Below are 18946 nucleotides of genomic sequence, written 5' to 3' on the forward strand. Positions count from 1 at the left end.
AATAAAGCTGATCATGTGAATACTTGCTCAACTAAAATGGCTTTGAAAGCAATACATGCCATAGTATGGTAAAACTAAAGAAGCCTGATATCACTGAGGCTTGGGGTGACACAGGACTGGAGCCTGTAACAGACAGAAAGCCCTTATTTGGCATTCGGCCTATCCTAAGGACACAATACATGTGGGATTCTACAAGTATTGGGATGTTCCTGTTTTTTAAAATATTCCTCAAGTCAAGTGACATGATATAAAGCAAAAAGCATTCCCCTCCACTTACCGGCTACCTTGTTTCTGAATCCTTACAAGAACAGTCTCTTAACTGGTCCAGCGCAGATCCATCCAAACAGCCTTCTATGGCTTTCTTAGACCACCCACAACGGCAGCACCATTTCAGCATTAATAGCCCTCCTTATCTTATATGATTAAGTTCCCAACATTCTAAGCCTGATCTAACCAGTTTAGTGGCCTTTTGAACAAGTATTTCCTATAAGACTTTTGTAAAAAATATGTGTAGACCTATACCAAGAATGCAAACACAAGTTGTGTGTGGTGATGTATACCGGTAATCTCAGCCCCAAGGACATGGAGGCAGGAGAATCACAAGTTCAAAGCTAGCCTAAGCTACACAAAACTATCTCAACAAACAAAAACAAAAAGAAGGCAAACAACGAACTGCCACTGGGATTCTTGTCTCAAGGAACTTGGATGACTAAGGGAGAGGGCCTATGAACAGTTAATATGAGCCGTGCAATAATAAAGTCAGTACCTTCCTTTACTCCTGTTTTGTCTGTGGCCTGATAAGACCACACCTTAGTCTGAGGTCATAACTGGTACAAGAGACTTACAGGAGGAGAGAAGAGTTGTTGCATCACAACTAACTGTGATCATGAAGAGACTATTTGTTTAGCCTCAAATTTTTCCCTTGTTGAATGAGATCACCATCTGCTTGTTTCAAAAATCAATGTACTATATACAAAATGACCTGCATAGGCCCTGCTCCTTAATGGGGCGGCCCTGCTAAAGAACAGTGATAGTGAGAGACAATGCTTCCACCGTATACATGTCCACACATACAAATGTGGACAGTTCTGAGTACAGGTTGAGATTTCTGATGTGCACCAAACTCACACAACATACACAGGGAAACTAAAGCAGGTTTTAAGATGCCTTCCCTGTGTTTACAGAGCTAAGGAGAGGGAGGACTCACTGCTGTGAAGCATCTTACTGGAAACAGTCCTGGTGGCCAGGTAACATTAAGCTAGTTTCCAACCCCTATCTATAACTTTAGCATCTGTGGATTCCTGACCGTAGACTCAGGAAGGAGTAGGGAGAACTGCCTGTTTTGAGCACAGACATACACTTTTCTTGTCAAAACTCCCCCAAACAATCCAGGATAGTATTTGCACAGCACGGATACTGTGCTTGCAAATTAATAGAGTATTTAAAATATACAGGTATATATGCAAGGGTGACATTAAAAAATCTTATATTAGATATGTGAGCCGATCTTGAGTGTCCAAGTGCATCCTGAAACCAGTCCCTGCAGACACCGATGAACAATGATGTTCCCTTGGCTGATAACAGTAACCCAAGCTCAGACTTGCTGAGGTTAAATGACATGCCCTAGGACTCATAGGCAGTCAATGACAAAGTGGCCTGGAACCTAAGTTTTCTAACTACAGAGTTGAGGTTCCTTTATCTGAAACTTTGAACTCTCTAAGAAGATGAAATTTGTTTTGTGCAATAATTGATAATCATCTGCATCTGAATTTGAATAGAATAGCAGACATGATTACAATACTTATTATGACTAAATAAGCCAAGTGATAACTACCAACAAATTAGTGTGTGTTGTGATACTCAATTCAGACTGGTATTTCACTGAGCCCAAGGCTTCACAAGCTTTGAAACTTAAAAAAGGATACCTCAAGCCAGGCCTGGGGCATACATCTTTGAAACCCAGCACTCAAGAGCAGAGGCAGTTGAACCTCTGTGAGTTCAAGGCCAACCTGGTCTACAAAGCAAGTCAAGACAGACAGGGCAGGTTACAAGCCCTGATACAAGCAAAGATAGTTCTTAATTAGTTTCTGAGTATAAATAAAACATCCAAAATGATCATTCTGTAATATTCATAAAGCTTCTATGAGATAGGCTAACATGTTAAATATCATACTCTACCTAAAAGTCAACATAGACAAAAACTAATTTTTTTGGTCCATACTGACTGTTTCAATTTAGCTTTGATAGCTGTCTCTTGATTCACACTGCTATTCAACAGGTCAGACCAGCTCTAGTGCTTACTGGCATGGTGACTTACAGGCATCTGTAACATGTATGTAATTATGTACTGTACACAGATGTTAAGATTCAGCCTAATGCAGAGAAGCACCTGCAGAGAAAAGCACTTTACAGGGAAAAGCCTAGCCATTGGTACCTTGAGCTTTGCACTCATAATCCCACCACCCTTCCTCTCCAGCCCCTCAGATCTGCATGACTAAGTACAAATGGGCCTTTCTTATTTCCCACGCCTGTGTCACTCACTTCCAATGCCAACTCCCTGCTCTCTCTCCTGGGGTCCCTAGAGCTATTCCCTGAACTTCCTCTCATTGTATTGACTCCCTGTTCAGGAAGAAGGCAGTACTCACTGCTGATGACTCAAGGATCAGCTGATAATTGCCATGCTAAATCTTATTCTGTGTTGTTTACTGAATATGTGTAAATGTACTACATAGGCATGCCTGGTGCCCATGGAAGCTAAAAGAAGCAGCAGCTGGATCCCCTAGAACTGGAATTAAGGATGGGAAATTGTACACCGCCAGATAGATGCTGAGAATTAAACCCACGTCCTCTCCGAGAGTAGTGAGTACTCTTAACTGCTAAGCCGTCTTTCCAGCCCAGCACACTAATTCTTGCTTGGGACCAGTCAAGGAAATATCAAACAAAACTACCTAAGAATTTGATTTGGGCGAGTGGGGGTAGGGGTGTGCATACACAATTTCCTCATTCACAAATTACAGTCAAGTTTCCCCAATTTGGGGAATTTACAGGGATCAGCACATCCGAAATGCAATGGATAAACATCTTCACGATCATAGTACCTTCTCTGACAATCTTTTATTCTTTCAACATTAAGATCTAAAAACAAATAAACTTTTTTCTTAAACGTGTGATGAACTATCAGGAATTCATAGCTGTCTCATCCACTCTCCTCTTCAAACACTTGAGCCCTGTATCCGTTCAACGATTCAGCTCCTGCAGCTCCTAGACAGCCCTTCTTGGGAAGAGTACACATTTGATGGAAGATATTTTGTAGGGAGATCTATTTGCACAGTTCCCTGTGTACAATTAAAATGCTTGATACTGGCTTAGCAAACTCATTCTCTTCTGGCAGTGGAGAAAGCCTATTAAGTTATTGCCCAGTTATTCCCAATGATACCTCTTACACTTTAATGTAAAGACAGGTCAGGCTCTGGAAGTCAGATCTGGTCTGAGTGACACCTTCAACTATTCTGTCTCCTAGGTGATGTGTGATAAAGCTTAGGTACCTGGTCCTACATAAGTTACTCTCAGTGTTTCTCAATACTACGTGATAATTGGTCAAACATTTAAAAACTAATGCGTTCTGGGCCCCTTGCTAGTGGGACTCCTGTTGTGTAGAAAAGATTCTAATATCAAACTGGGATCACCAGGCTATACTATCCCAAGTAACTTCTTCCTCAAAGTTCAAGAAAGACATTTTGCTTGGTGTACATGTATGAGTTTCCCATGTGTGAATGCACACATGTAGTAGGTACAAGCTGACTAGTACATGTGGAAGACTGAAGCTGATGGCATTGTCTTCCTCAACCTCTACTTGAAGCAGGGTCTCTTGCTGAAACCAGGGTTCAAAAACTGTGGTCAGTGAAGCCAGCCAGCTTGCTGTGGGGATCTTGTCTCAACCTCCTACGCTAGGAACACAGGCAACAGCTGTTTTACATGGTGCTAAGGATTCAAATTCCAGTACTCACCTGCACAGCAAATGCTCTATCTACCAAGCTATCATCTCAGTTCTTATTTGGTTTTAATATTGTTCAAGCAACATTTTGTTTGTTTGTTTGTTTGTTTGTTTGTTCAGGGGAGAGGGGAGGCATGCCACAGCATGCATATGGAGGTCAGAGGACAGTTTATGGAGGTCGGTCTGCTCCTTCCTCCATGTAGGTTACAGATATGAAACTCAGGTCAGCAGGCTTGACAGCCCCCACTGATCCGTCTCATTGACCCATTTTGTTTTATGATATGAGACCTCTGAATGCAGCCCAAACTGTCCTTGAACTCATAACTTTCTTGCCTTAGCTTCCCCTGTGCTTCAATTCTAAGAATGTCCTACCATACCGGCTTAAGAAATATGCATTATTATTAATGATCAGTCAGCAAGCGCTGAAAACACATAAAATGTGGAAATGTTTTCCATATTGGCTTGCTTAATCCTCTAGCTGCACTCTGAAGCTAGCTCTTACATCACAGCTCATTTATATATGAGGAAAACAGTGCAGCGAAAAACAGCCGCTCGTCCAAGGTCAGCTAGAGCAGATCAGAGCCCAGGTCCAGACTTGAGCCAATCTGTTCCCAGCATCTCCAGGCTCTCATACACACTACCAAACCCTGCAATGGCCAGTGGCACATTTGAACAAATAGCCCCAGCTGGGTCACCTCAGAGGTATCACCCAGAGAAAGCTAATGCTCTTCCTCTCACATTCTGCCATCACTAAGAACATCACCGCTGAACTACAGCATACAGCAGTTCTCATTCAGAAAACAAAATGCCTTCAGAACCAACCCGCACTTGAAATAGCTTTAACTGGGATAAAAGCTCATTTTAAGCACAGATTCGATTTTAACACAATGAGATCACAAAGAACCAATTCTGACTATGTTTTTTTGGTGGGGGAGGGAGGTGGAAAATCTGGAGTTAGATATGGAAAATGTTTTCCTCCTCACTGGTCTCTGAGGCTGACTCAAACCGGAGTTCTTCGTGTCTTGCGCAATGCTCCGATCACCAGAGCCTAGGTGACTGTTGGAAGGACAGTCCCCATTCAGATGCGGAGGTTCAGCTACATTTTTCTCTTTAAAATCACCCTTTTAATCACATGTAGACAAAGCATTTGTCCTTGACTATCAATAGAAACATGCGGGTACTCGCAACTGTGCTGAAGCCGTTTTCCTCTGTTGAAAGCAATGCTTTGATTCATAATTTTTAATTCAGAATTTATTCTCCCTCGTCCATAGAAAGGTAAGCGGTATAACCAGGCATTAATGAATCATTTACTTGCATGGAGCACCATAAAGGAATTGTGCACGGGTAACTAACTACATATCTAAAACACCCTCACAGACAAGGGGTAAAGGCACGCACACATACTGTAGGGATCTAGCTATAAAAAGATACTACATTTTTATATCTGATGAGCTCCTCTGTGGAAGAAATATGTCCTTTTCAACAAAGGAAATAGTCTGCTAATTCAGAAACGATTTACAGAATTTTTCCTCAAAATCAGGCATTAATGCAGATCAGCATAATTCCACACAACCAACCTCTCCGCTTCAACTGGACTCCTCACACCTTACTGAGGCCACTGTTCCCCTCTTCAAACTCCCACTCCACCCCCACCCCACACACACCCAACGCCCCACCAACCTCGCAGGGGTTCCTGGGCTGGTCCATGGAATCTGATGACATCACTCTCTCTTCCTTCCTGGAATTCTAAACCCTGCTGCTCTCCCCTTGCACACAGCTACCATCTCCATGGCAACCTCACCTCCTCCTGCTTCCCTATTGGCTTCATGGAGCAGGATACACAAAAAGGTTTTCCGTTCTGCCCCCACTGCCTGCCCGCAAAAATGATGCTTTCAACAGGAACCTGAGCTAAATTTAGCTACTTGCGATTCTGTGTCTTATGACTAAGAGAACATAGAAATATACTCCTTCCTATATTCTACCAGCTCCTAAACCACACCCCAAAGTGTTTGTTTCTTCTTCTCTCTGGCCCCTAACTCAAACACAAGCAGCAATAAGTGCCAAGTCTTAAAATCAACTGGATCGCCTGCCCCAGAAACAGGGCTGGCCCAGAGAACATTCCCCACTCACCTCCTCCCATCAAGAGAGGAAAAAACAGAACAACAAAAACATACAAAGCATTGGGGCAATTCATGTGGGAACATCAGCCTCTGCTACCTCCTCCCACCCTAATCCAGGGAGAGAAAAGCCATGCCTACAGGCAGAACAGTATTTGCCCTCCAACGGAACTTTCTCCATCATGGGAGGAAGGAGTGGAGAGGTGAGATAGAAAGCCCGCTCACCGCAAACTCTGTATCCAAGTGCTTACCTCATGGGCTGACCTACTGTGGAAACTGGAACAGGTCCACACACCTGTCATCACATAGGGATGCTCTCAGAATTGCTGACAGAAGAAGTAAGAAGTAGCAGGTCCCTGAGCCAGAGGACAGAGCAATGAGTACAGTGCTTAGCACAATGATTAGCAAAGTTCCTGCAGAGATAATGTCCGAAACTGCCACAGAAGGCCATGCACTTCTAGACAACCACTACACAATCGTAGACATGCATGAAATACAATATATACTCTCTCAAACCCTTCAAAGCTCTCCACTTCTGGAAGTGCCCACCAATCTGTCAGAGTGAGCTGGTCTGTGCCTAATGCTCATTTGAGCTCCTCCTTCCTTCATCCAAATTCTAATTCTAAGGTGGCACCCACTATCCTCCCTAAACAATGGGTAAATATGAACCAAGGCTTTGCTTCTCAACCCAGCTATCTATCCACTTCCCACCTAGGAAGAAATTCTTTCTCAGATCCTACGTGATTGACTGGCAGGAGTTACTTACTGTATGCCATTATGATCCTGAAAACCAAAGCATAAGCTGTAACTAAACTGGAAAGGCACCAGACAAGGCACACTGGGAAATGTGGGTTTGATGCACGACAGAAACAGCACCAAGGCACCAGTTTCCCAGGGGTTAAAAAAGAAAAAAAACATGAAAGTAGCATAATTCTGCCCAGCGAAAAGAAAGTATTCCCAAACTAATACAAGAAGCATCCAGAATGTGCTTCAAAAGCACAGTGAAAGACACTGTCGGTGCAATATGCACTCATAAACCACCCAGACGCTCTCTTGGCCCAGCAGTGAGGGCACAGATGATTAGCTCGCCTCATGGAGGTAAACTCTCACTCCTAACATCCATCCTTGGCTGAAACCACTCTCACACACATTGCTGTGGCGGTGGCTCCGTGGGCTAACGATGAGCATAACTCTTAACACACACGCAGATGGTCACCTTATCATGTATCAGAAGACCCAAGTGGCCTCTAAGACTGCCCATCATATCAGTTACTGAACTCTTTACTATAAAGGTGTTTAAAATAAGAAGAAAAAAGGTGAGTTGTATATATTCTTACCTCCACTCTGCAAATGAAAAACGAAATTTAAAATGTCAATGTGTCTAGTATATACCTCAGGTCTGTCTGAACTCCAGAGCCTATGCAGTTTTTCTACTCCCATTCACACATAGTCATAGTTATAAAAAAAAAAATCTAAAATGTCATTTTGTGTCTATGTTCTCTTATATCAATTATATCAATAAAATATATGTTGTTGAATATCAAAGTTAATGTTAAACCTTTGATGTATTAATAACCATAGTTAACTGTAAGTGGGCATGTAATACTTATTAATTTCTTATTCTAATCCTATTATTCTAAACTTCTGAACAAATGTAATGATTCCACTCAGATCTTATAAAATTAAGATTAGCTTGAGAAATTACATGATGAGGTGAAATGACAAAACTTCAGATAACATTCTGAAATTTAATTTTCTTATATTTGAGATAAAAAAAAAAGTATCAAGAGTCTTAATGCCTACACTGACCTAGCTGCACACAATTTGTCACAATGCTATGTAGTGTCATTTGCTTGTTCTATCTGGTGGGGAGAAGTTGTAAATGTCATTTTGGTGTTTGAAATGGAACCCAGGGCCTAACACATGCTAAATATGAGCAGGTCACCACAGACTGAGCTCTGCCTCAGCCCCTCACCAGCTTTAAACCAGAAACCCTATGGATCCATATGAAAGTTATAATTTCCTCATTCTACATACACAATCAGAGCATTTCTGCAGGGATTCCACTAAAATTAAATCAGGTGATTAGAGGACAATGCTAAAGAGGCCATGTCTGACTCACGGGATCCAGTTGGCATCGCTCTTTCCTACTGCCACACACAACTAGTTATAAATACACTTGTTTTTACTAAAATGTAATGTAAGCTAGCACACACTCTGGAAACACATTCAAAGCATGCGTCTTCCAATACTACAGAATCTCATCTGCTTTTATCCTTTAGAAAACAGGTACTGACTTCCGATACTCATTAAACAAGTCAACACCCTCAAAAGAAAAAAAGCCTTAGGCAAATAAACACACCTATGCCTGACGTGCCAACAGCAAAGGCCTACAAGGGTGCGTAAAGCAGCAGCAGGATTCCTTTAGGGAAAGAATGAAGATGGAGGTATTCTAGGGACAGAGAACAAAGCTAAAGACGAAGGAGGGGAGCAAAGTAGCACTGCAGACATGGAGAACTTTCGGGCACATTGTAAGGGCCAGGTTGAAAGTCAAGGGAAATGACCTGTGAATGGGAGGCATAGGAAATCTCTCTCAAGACCTTCCACAGCAGATTGGATTTGCCTAGAATGTCTTTTTCTGTTAGACCTCCAAAATATTTTAATATCATGTGGACAGTTCTTATTTTTTAAATTTATTATGACAAAAGTAGAAGTCAAAATAAAGCCCCTAGTAACTAAGAACACTCATGGAAAGTGTTCCATCCAGAGAACGAGTCCAAATTCCATGTCTGGTGATAACAGTGAACACTTTCTTACTGTTCTCATAGAAACAGGAGTTTATTTTCTCATGTCTCTTTTCTTATGTCTCTCTAAAAAGATCAGTAGCACACTGAATATTTGACAAGGACATTATAATTTTAAAAAAGCCCCTTCGTTCCCACTTGATATTCTAACACATAAATGTACGTGCACACACATCCTACCAGCTGGACAGGCAACATACAGCTCATCTGAGGGACCAGCATCTCTCAGCTGCAGCCATCAAAGGATGCATCATGTAAACCCTTTGCTAATTATATATAAACATATAGACTCAAAATCCCATGTACACAATGTAATACAGTCTCACAAAGTGAACGCCCCAAGAGAAATCCAGCACCGAGACAAAGGACACAGCATTGCACCCTAGAACCCATCTTGTGCCTTTGCAAAGTCACTCTCAGCTGCTCGTTAACAGTAAAAGATACCACAGACCACAGATTGTGCAGTGACTTGTACATAAATGAGCACATGCCATGCTCCCCTCTGTTCTGGCTTTCTCTGTGAAGCACTGTGCTCAACAGCACTTGTACGTGGTAAATATCCTATTCTACAAATACAGCATAACATACTGGAAGGCACTTCAGAATGGTGCTGTGTACACTCTTCTTTTCTTGTGGTTATGACCAAATACCTAAAAGAAGAAACCTTAAGAAGGGGTTTGTTGTGGCTCAGTTTAAGAGTCCAGTCCATCATGGCAAGAAAGGCATGGTGGCAGGATACTGTGCACATCTGGGTAGATCATGTAGCAGAGAGAGGTGAACACTAGTATCAGCTGGCTTTCTCATTTTGCCTTTTTAAATTCAGTTCAGACCCCTAGCAAGGGTTGGTGCCGGCCACGTCCAGGGTGGGTCTCCTTCCTCAAAGGACAAGTAATACCACGAGGTGTGCCTCTAAGTGATTCCAAATCCAGCCAAGTTGGTAGTGAAGACTCAACATCAAAGTGAGACACTCCCTTAGACACTCTCTTGGTGATCGTATGTGCACACTTCATGTCTCCACTCCTGTCCCAAGCAGTGGAAAGCTTTGGGAGACACTACTAACTACTAGTCCAAAGCTATGGTACTTAACGTTTCTCCCAGCCCTGCATGAAGCTCAGGGATCTGAATGCCTGCCTTCTTCATTCAGCCATTCAGGAAGCAGGGTAACAGAACTTGCCTGCGGCCATCTGCTCTACCTTGGAGAATAACCATGTCACTGCTTTTGAACAGCTGATATCATGTTTGTTTGTAAAGTGCCTGTTCATACAATGCTGTCCACTTTGCTTCTAGGTTGTTTCCTAAAAATGTTTTACAGCATTCCTTTCATATGCTGAGTTGCAGGAATAACTGATGTATTCTGGTTAGCAGCCAAATCTGGGTGTAGCAAATACTTTCTCCTACATTGTGATCTGCTTTTTTACTTTCTTTCTTTCTTTCTTTTTTTTTGGCTTTTTTACTTTCTTAAGTGTGTCCCTTAATGAGTACCTGTCGGGAAGTGGTTTTGTGCACTGTGTATTCAGATGCTGATTTCTATGCCCAGACACATCTAGTTGCAGTCCAGATGGTCAAGCATGGTCAAGCATGTTCAGATTAAATGTTACATAAAGATGGTTTTCTATTATCTCTGACTGGTTAGTAAAGATCCGATCAGCCAAGTAGCTGGACAGAAGAGAATAGAACATGACTTCTGATCTGAGTCAGAGGTCCCAGGGAAAGTAAAGAGAAGGAGCATGAGGAGAGGTGTGAAGAGACCATAGGGAGCGATCATGCGGAGTCACCATGAGCAGGTCACCAAGGGAGTCTCCATGAGGACCATGAGTCTGGACACATGGACCAGGGGGAGCCAGGACGAGGCTCAGATCTGTGGTCCAGGACCACGCAGTTGGGAAACAGGCAGCCTTAGAGGGGTAGAAAACTCAGAACCTGCCCAGCTTAGGCTCGCTGCTTGTTATAAAAACACCAGGTCTCGGGGTCTTTATTCAGGAGTTAAAATGGACTGCAGCAGTTATAAAAACACCCAGCAGTATTTTCAAACAACGGGGATGTAAAAGCCCATAAAGAAATAGCTCTTCCTAAAATTAATATACTCAGATTATCCTGTGTCTTTCAAATAGTCCTGTTCAAGTAAAGAGTAATAATGAGAAATGGTAGCTCTGCTATCCGGTTATGCCAAATTGAGACAAGCTAACGTCATCTGGAAAAAGGTGCCTCAACAGAGAAAATACCCCACCAGACTGACCTGTGGGCAACCCCGTAGTACTTTTTTTTTTGACTGATGACTGATGTGGGTGGTGACCACTCCTGAGGCAGTGGACCTAAGCACTGACAAAGCAGCGCTCCTCCATGGCCTATGCATCAGCTCCTGCCTCTAGGTTCCTGCCTATTTTAAGCCCCTACCCTGAATTCCCTCAATTCCCTCCCAGCAATGAAGTATGAACTGACAGTTGTAAGCTGAAATAAACCCTTTCTCCTTAAGTTGTCTATGGTTTAGGGTGTTTTAACACAGCAATAGAACCCCTAACTAAGACAGTATCTGTCTGCTTTCTTCTAGAAACTTTAATAGAGTGACATTTTAAACTTATCATTTAAGATTTCCAGGCATTGGGAGCTTTACTTGTAATAGACAGAAACTGGAAATAAACCTACATGTCCCTGCATGTCCCTGAACCGAAGAATGGATAAAAAAAATATGATATATCTACACAATGGAATACTACTCAGCTATTAAAAAAAATAATAGCATCTTTTAACTTGTAGGTAAATGGATGGAACTGGAAGAAAAATAAAAAACATCCTGAGTCAGGTAAGCCAGACCGAGAAAGACAAACATGGTTGTGTACTCCCTCCTGAGTGGATACTAGCTATGAAGGATAACCATGCTACAATCCACAGACCCAGAGAAGCTAAGTAACACGGAGGGCTCAATGGGGACACATGGATCTTCCTGGGAAGGGAAAACAGAACAGACACTGCAGGTGGACAGGGTTGGCGTGGGGACAGAAACAGGAGAAATCAGGTAGGGGAGGATGGAGGGAGAGGATACTGAGAGACAATTGTAATTGGGGGCATCTTGGGGATGAACTGGAAATCTAGTACAATGGAAACTCCCAGAAATCTTTAAGGATGATCCCAACTAAGATTCCTAGCAATAGGGGATACAGAGCCTGAAATGGCCATCTCCTGCAACCAGACAAGACTTCCAATGGAGGGACTGGGACACCAACCCAGCCATAAAACCTTTGACCTACAAGATGTGCTGGGGTAAAGGTGGCACAGAAATTGTGGGACCAGCCAATCAACAATTGGTCCAGCTTGAGACCCATGTCACACAACGGATCCCACCTAAGACACTACCTGGAGGATCAGGATCCAGAGGCTGGATAGTCCAGAGACCTAAGATAGAACCAAACACTGGTCTTTTATGTTTTGTTTTTTGTTTTTGTTTTTATTTTTTTAAAGGCAATGAACTGATTCCTAATGATATTCTGCTATACTCACAGATTGGTACCTAGCCCACTAGTCATCAGAGAGGTTTCACCCAGCAACTGATGAAAACAGATGCAGAGACCCAGAGCCAAACAGTAGGCAGAGCTCAGAAATCTGCAGAAGGAGAAGAATGATCGTAAAAGCCAGAGTGGTCAGGATACAAGAAAACCCAAGGAATCAATTCATGAGCTCCTAGGGGCTCACAGAGACTGAACTGCCAACCAAGGAGCCTGCATGGCCCTGACCTAGGCCACCTGCACATTACATGTGTGCCTGGGTCTTCTTGTGACAGTCCCCTGAACGGTGGGGGTAGGCGCCGTCCATGACTCTTTCATCTGCTCTTGGGACCCTTTCCTCACACTGCGCTGCCTTGTGCGGCCTTACTTAGGAGTGGAGGTGCCTAGATTTACTGCAACTCGATATGCCATGATTGGATGATATCCATGGGAGGCCCTTTTCTGCCCTTTTCTGAAGAGGACAGAAGGAGGGGATGGAAGGGAGAACAGACTGGGAGGAGAGAAGGGAGGGAAAATGGGTCGGGATGTAATATATGAGAGAAAAATACAAAATGAAAATAAAAAATTTCTAGGCATATTATATATCAGATATGTATACATAAAACTCATAAATGAAGTTTCTTCTACCATATAGGTCAAACTTTATCCCAGGACCTGGAGGGAGTCATCTGCCTCAAGCTAATGTGGCTAAAGGGCCTCTCCACAAGGAGTACTATGCAGCATGGGCCTTTGAAACTTTATCCATTTCTAATCTTAAATGCTTCGTTACAGGAACAACGACAAGCTAATACGTTAATCTCAGCTGACAGTGTGTCTCAAACATTAGTTGTGTTGAGCAGGAGTCTGACATCAGAGTCCAAAATAATGACTAATCCTCCATTATCCCTCAGCTCTGAGCAATTTCTACTTCAACAAAGAACAGAGGGGAAAGTCACTCCTTTATTACTGCAACTGCCTCTTCAACTCACATGTCTAAAATCCACATCATTTAACACTTTTCCTAATGTGTAAGAGTCCAGTGATTTCTAAGCCAACCACCTAAAATAACAGGCTCCACAAATTATGCAATGTTTTCCACAATATAAAAAAAAAAACAAAAAAACAAACAAACAAAATAACTAGGTCATTCTAGCCAAAGAGCGGAGACAGGAAAACACGGTGTGCATACATGCCACCACGCACCCAAAAAATCTACTCCTCTTCCAAAAGCTTTCTACTTCTCTTGCCCATACTGCTTATCTCTTTCTTCTTGGTCTTGTGGGGAATAAAAAGATTTCTTTTTTTCCAGTGACGGTCTTAAGAAAAGGACTGGTAAACTAGAGATTTTACACACACAAACACAAGCACACAATCTCTTGGACAAGTGTATAAAAACCCTTTTTACAAAACAAAAATTTACAGATCAATTCAAGATGGAAAGTTAGAGGGGCTAAATAAAAGAACAGTATTTAAACCGATTCTGTTAGATGAGCAGGTTTTAGAGCAATCAGTTACTGAATCCTCTTTCTCCCCCATTTTATAATATAACTCAGAATTTGTGCTCTTCTAAAACATGTACAACAGGGGAAGAACAAACGAGTCTGCTAATTTCAGAGCAAGTGTTTCCCACCTGGCTTCTAAGCTGTACGTTCATCTTCTGACCCAGCAAGAGCCTTTGGTGAGCCTGAGTGCTCAGGAGAGTAACAATGTCGGACACTCACTCCGCCCTCCCTCTTCAGAGGAGGTTTGGATCTACAGCCTCACTCGTGAGGATCTACTGCTCAGCTCGCTGGGCTATATCTCCAGCCTTTTTACTTATTTTAAAACAGGTTCTAGCCTGCCCAGGCTGGCCTTGAACTTTCGGTTTTCCTCCTTAGTCTTCCCGTAGCTGGAGATTACAAGTCTGTACCACAAGACCCAGCTCAAGAGAATCTGCAAAGTCAGTTGCCTGACCCCAAATAATAGACAAAGGTTAGACTAGAACCCAATTAACAAGCACAATGAGCCGTGCCTGAGAAGCGGGCCCAGTGACTGTCCTCCTGAAGTCCAGTCAGGGTAAGACAGAAGACATTACACTATGTAAATCATGAAAAATCCCTGCAAGCACAAGAGAAATGTCTAAGGAGACTTTGGAGTGAGCCCACCTAACCCATCAACCCCGATTGTTTCATGGCTGTATCCCACCTGACCTAGCCTCACATTCTCAGTGCTGTCTCTGCTCAGGCGAATCGGTAAAATTTCCGGGTGGAGCCCGAGTTTGGAGCTATACACTAGGTACCTCTCACAGCACAGCATTTCAGAGTATTTGACTAGTACACCTCCTAAAGTGGTACCCCAAAACCCCTCATATATTCTCCCTGCACAGCAACTTGGCTGTGTGTCCATCAAGGTCAGAACCTCTGCTCTCTTGCAACTTCAAAATCACTTTCTATGTATGTTGGGGTAGAAATCTCGGCTCAAGTCTAGACAGAACACACCAAACCAACATCATTCCACGTGGAGACGTTTAATGAGAGAAGAAGAGTAGAAGAGAGGAATAAGTAAAGGCCGGCCATGAGCATGTGAAGGGAATGGGGGTGGGGGGAGGGGAGAGAAGGGATAGGGACAAAGAGGACATGAGAGCAGAGAAGAAGAAAGGCAAGAGCAAAGAGTAAGAGAGCAAGAGAAAGAGAGGGCAAGCAGCCCCTTTTATAGTGTAAGGCACAGCTGGCTGTTGCCAGGCAACTGTGGGGCGGAGCATACCTGGCTGTTGCCAGGTAGCTGTGGGGGTGGAGCTTAGACAGAACACCAACAATATAAATATGTGTCATTCTAATTGCACTGAACATTTTTCAACTAAAAAAAAAAAAAAGGCATCTTTTGGAGACCTAAGTCTCTCTATAAACAATGGCTAAATAGCTTGCCTCTTTTCTTTCTCCAATGTTAGCATTTTATTTATCTGAGGCAGGAAGCAAACCTAACAAGAAAAGATGATGAAAATGAGAAAATAAGCTTAAGATTATTTATATGTCTTGTAGTCACTACATCCTTTTGCAGGAGTGTCTGAGGAAGATGTAGTAGGATACTATATGCCACCTTTGAACCGAGAGTACGAGAGTTAAGTCTATCTCTCTGACACAGCTGTGTGACAACGCTGAATGCAGTCTTCTAGGTGGAAAGGGGAGTAAGGTTGCCTACCTGGCGGTTCTAACGAGAGAGTTAATAGGAGCCTGGCACTGGACAAAGGACAGCTACTCCAGAGGTGCCTGCCTTGGCTGCCTTTTCTTCACCATTAATGAGAATAAAGAAAAGATCCCACTGGTCAGCTGAGAACGTTACATGTAGCGGGTGTTTGACTATGGGAAATATACAGAAGCAAACTAGGACACAGCCATAATAAAGGTGACCACACGACCTGTCTTAAGCCAACCCACTTCAAGTACTCCAACCTACGATGAACACCAAAACAGTCCAGATATTCAACTTCACTCCTCAGAAACAGCATAAGAATTCATCAGACAATACACTTCATGTCTGGCTCAAAAAAAACACTGAAGGGAAGGTCACACAGATGGCTTCATGAGTACAGGACCTTGCCGCCAAGTCTAATGACCTGAGTTCAATCACCAGAACCCACACACTGCAAGGAGAAACAGCTCCCATCGGTTATCCTCTGACTAGACTGGAATGCAACTCCCAAGGCCCAGATGAACTCCAGGGATGGCAGAGTTTCTGCAATCATCAGCTAGATCCAGAAACTAAGAGCTGACACCAGAACACCCTCAGTCACTAGGCACTTGAAACAAAATAAAAGCGAAGTATATACATAAAATAAATTCTTGATGTCATCTAGAAGGCCCCAAATAATAATTCACAGACCCTGCAACAGAGCATCACAGAGTCCTCTTTTAAGCTGTGCAGAGGCCTGAGATACACTGCAGTGGCTGGGAGGACAGCCAAATTCAAGCCAGTGTCACAGTGCAGCAGGCACGCTCCCTTGGCAACAATGCTGCACAGGGTCTGAATGCACAACACCATCCTCTGGGTTCAAGGTCACGCTCACCCTTCAGCAAAGACACAGCTACCACACTCAGTGTACAGTGGGAATAAACCACCACACATGGTATTCTCAACTATTCAGGGAATGTGCCAGGATTTTTTTTTTTAAATTAAAAATAATGATTGCTTGGTTTTCTCAGTCTCATTTACATGCCGACCAACTCCCCTCAGGTCCCGAAAGGAAAAAAAAGGGGGAGAGGGGCTTTTCTAATAGTTAAAACCTGCCGTTATTTGACCAACCTTTTCTTCTCTGTGCTCATCCATGAGAAATATGCATGTGCTTGTGAGTACTTTAATGTCCTCTGAAAACACTGCAGAAGAAATGAGTGAAGAAGCCAGGCAAAAGGATAAGGTGGTTCATAGAATGAGGCACAAAGAAAGGACACCAACATGGCTGTCTAGGTTCAAGCAGTTAAGGCTGTTTCTTATTAGGTGAGTACAATTGCAGAGCTGCTCAGGAAGTGCTCAGGGGCCTCAGGGTCAGCCCTAGCCCAAACACACTGAAACCCTTTTTACTCTAGCAAGCCCATCTGGAATCAGTTAGGACCAAAGGCTTGTAGTTGGCCTACTCTTAAGAAGAAGAGAGGAGAGGAAAGGAGGGTAGAAGAGGGGAGGGGAGGGGAGGGGAGGAGAGGGGAAACAAAGGGGAAATAACTTGAGAGCCAGTTTCTCCATCTTTTCCTGGGAGTCACAATCAGGAACCCCATATGATTAGTGGCTACCATCTTCTCTGGGCCCAGCCACCCTAAGAAAATTTTAGCATGCATGCAAACAAAATCCCCTTTTAACAATTAGCGCTTTAAATGCTATATTCAAAAATCCAAATATTGCTTCACTTTTTTAAAAGCTGTAAATGAAGCTTATCTTTTCTGAAACTGTTGACTTCTAAATTGTGCAAGTACAAAAAAGAAAAAAGAAACTGGCAATGGCATTCAAAAGAAAATTATTTCCCCATTCACAATCCTGAGTTAACTGTTGACACTTGTTTCCTCAGTAGGTCCATTCTTATTGACGTTGTCTATTAAAAAACCAGAGTCCTGGTAGAGTGGAGAAAGCCTGGGTCTCAGATCAGGAAATCTGAGTCTTGACATTTGGAAGTCATTCATTAGCTGTTACTTAACTTTCCCATCTCTATCTTTTAACCCTTTTAAATGTCCACAGCAGTCTCTTTCAGCACCCACAGAAACCTTCCCAATTCTACATACTTCATCAAACAGAAAAATAGGTGGAACATCATTTCAAGGCAGGCTCTTACTCCCTGCAGACCACAGAAAGTTAGTGTGCTGTGGGAGAATGGACGCTGCCTGTCTGATGATAAAGTTATGCAGGGCCTTCTCATGTTGCTTAGAGACCAGCACCCAAGGCAGTGGGTAGTGCTAAAGAAGAGGAGGTGTCTACAATTCCTGGACCCAGCAACTGTCAGAGAAGTACAGCACCAAGACCAGAAGAGCTAAATTTACAAGTAAGCTGCAGCAAGAACTCCATCTTTTGTTTGCAATTTGAAAGCCTCTTATGTAACTGAATCACTTAAGGGTTGAATAGACCAAGACCAGACTCTGAGAAGAAAGCAGACTAAGAAACAGCCCTACACCCCAGGAGGCTAGAGGCTACTGGAGTGGCGCAGGGGTTGGAAGCAAATTTAGTTCACAATGTTGGTTAGTAAAGTTAGTCTTCCATAGTCATAGGTTCCACACCTGCAGCAACTGCAAACATTTGAGGGAAACAAACAAGCAAACAAAAATTCTGCTATGAGGAAATAGATTTTCTGTCATTATTCCCTAAACAATACAATGTGGCCACTATTTATACAGTATGACAACGTACTAAAAATAATAAGTGATCTTACGAAGATACCCAGGTTAACAACAACCACTGAGAATTTAAGCAAGGGATTCTGGGACCTGTGTATGAGGGAAAGGAGCCCTTGAGTACCATGAGATATCTGTGTTGTGTTCAACAATACTTATTGGAGTCCCGTGACTCACACATTCCCCAAAGCCTTCCTTAAGGGGTACTAAGTGTTTTGTTTTGTTTTGTTTTTTAATCTGCATTCTGTTATGAGGGTTTAACAAACCTGAAGACTTTCACCACGAAATAAATGTGCAGGCTGGCACTATAAACTGTCTAACCTTCCCACAGAGACAATGAATGCTAAACAAGTAGTCTCTTTCTGCATATCAGGCAAGACTTGGTTGATCACTGCCACTGTGGCCCCAAGGGCACCAGTCACACCTAGGCAGCCAGGGGCCCGCTCCCAGCCTCAGGCTGAGTTCTAGGGCTTGAGATAAGACAGCAACTAAACTTTGGGGATTAAATTGCCATTTGCTGGCAGCCTTGCCTTCAGACACACTAAGAAGGCAGAGATTGCCACAGATCAATTGGCAAGAGGTCCATCTACACATGTAACATCTGCTCTCATCTCTAGTCAATGTTTAAGATGTTTTCTTCACAACAGAAGCTGACCTCGCTCCTAAAGCATCTAGAAGTAGACAAAGCCAATTTGTACAGTCCCAG

The 18946-nt window shown here is 42.9% G+C and overlaps 1 protein-coding gene and 1 non-coding gene across 24 annotated transcripts in view; both read right to left on the reverse strand.

Annotated features, from left to right (window-relative positions):
* Rbfox2 (RNA binding fox-1 homolog 2) overlaps positions 1-18946 on the reverse strand; it is a 241488-nt gene that overhangs the window by 172899 nt on the left and 49643 nt on the right. Inside the window, exon 1 of one of the 23 annotated variants that reach the window (XM_032917914.1) lies at positions 5675-6302. The exons of the other annotated variants lie outside the window; for them this stretch is intronic. The gene's annotated coding sequence lies outside the window, so the exon portion shown is untranslated. Of the gene's footprint in view, positions 1-5674; positions 6303-18946 lie in introns of those variants that run through there. 23 annotated transcript variants of the gene reach the window in all.
* Positions 2975-3132, reverse strand: LOC116890613. The gene has a single exon (XR_004386764.1). It is a non-coding gene; the product is annotated as a U1 spliceosomal RNA (small nuclear RNA).

Source organism: Rattus rattus, chromosome 1, assembly GCF_011064425.1.
Source record: "Rattus rattus isolate New Zealand chromosome 1, Rrattus_CSIRO_v1, whole genome shotgun sequence".
In the NCBI taxonomy this organism is placed as follows: Eukaryota; Metazoa; Chordata; class Mammalia; order Rodentia; family Muridae; genus Rattus; species Rattus rattus.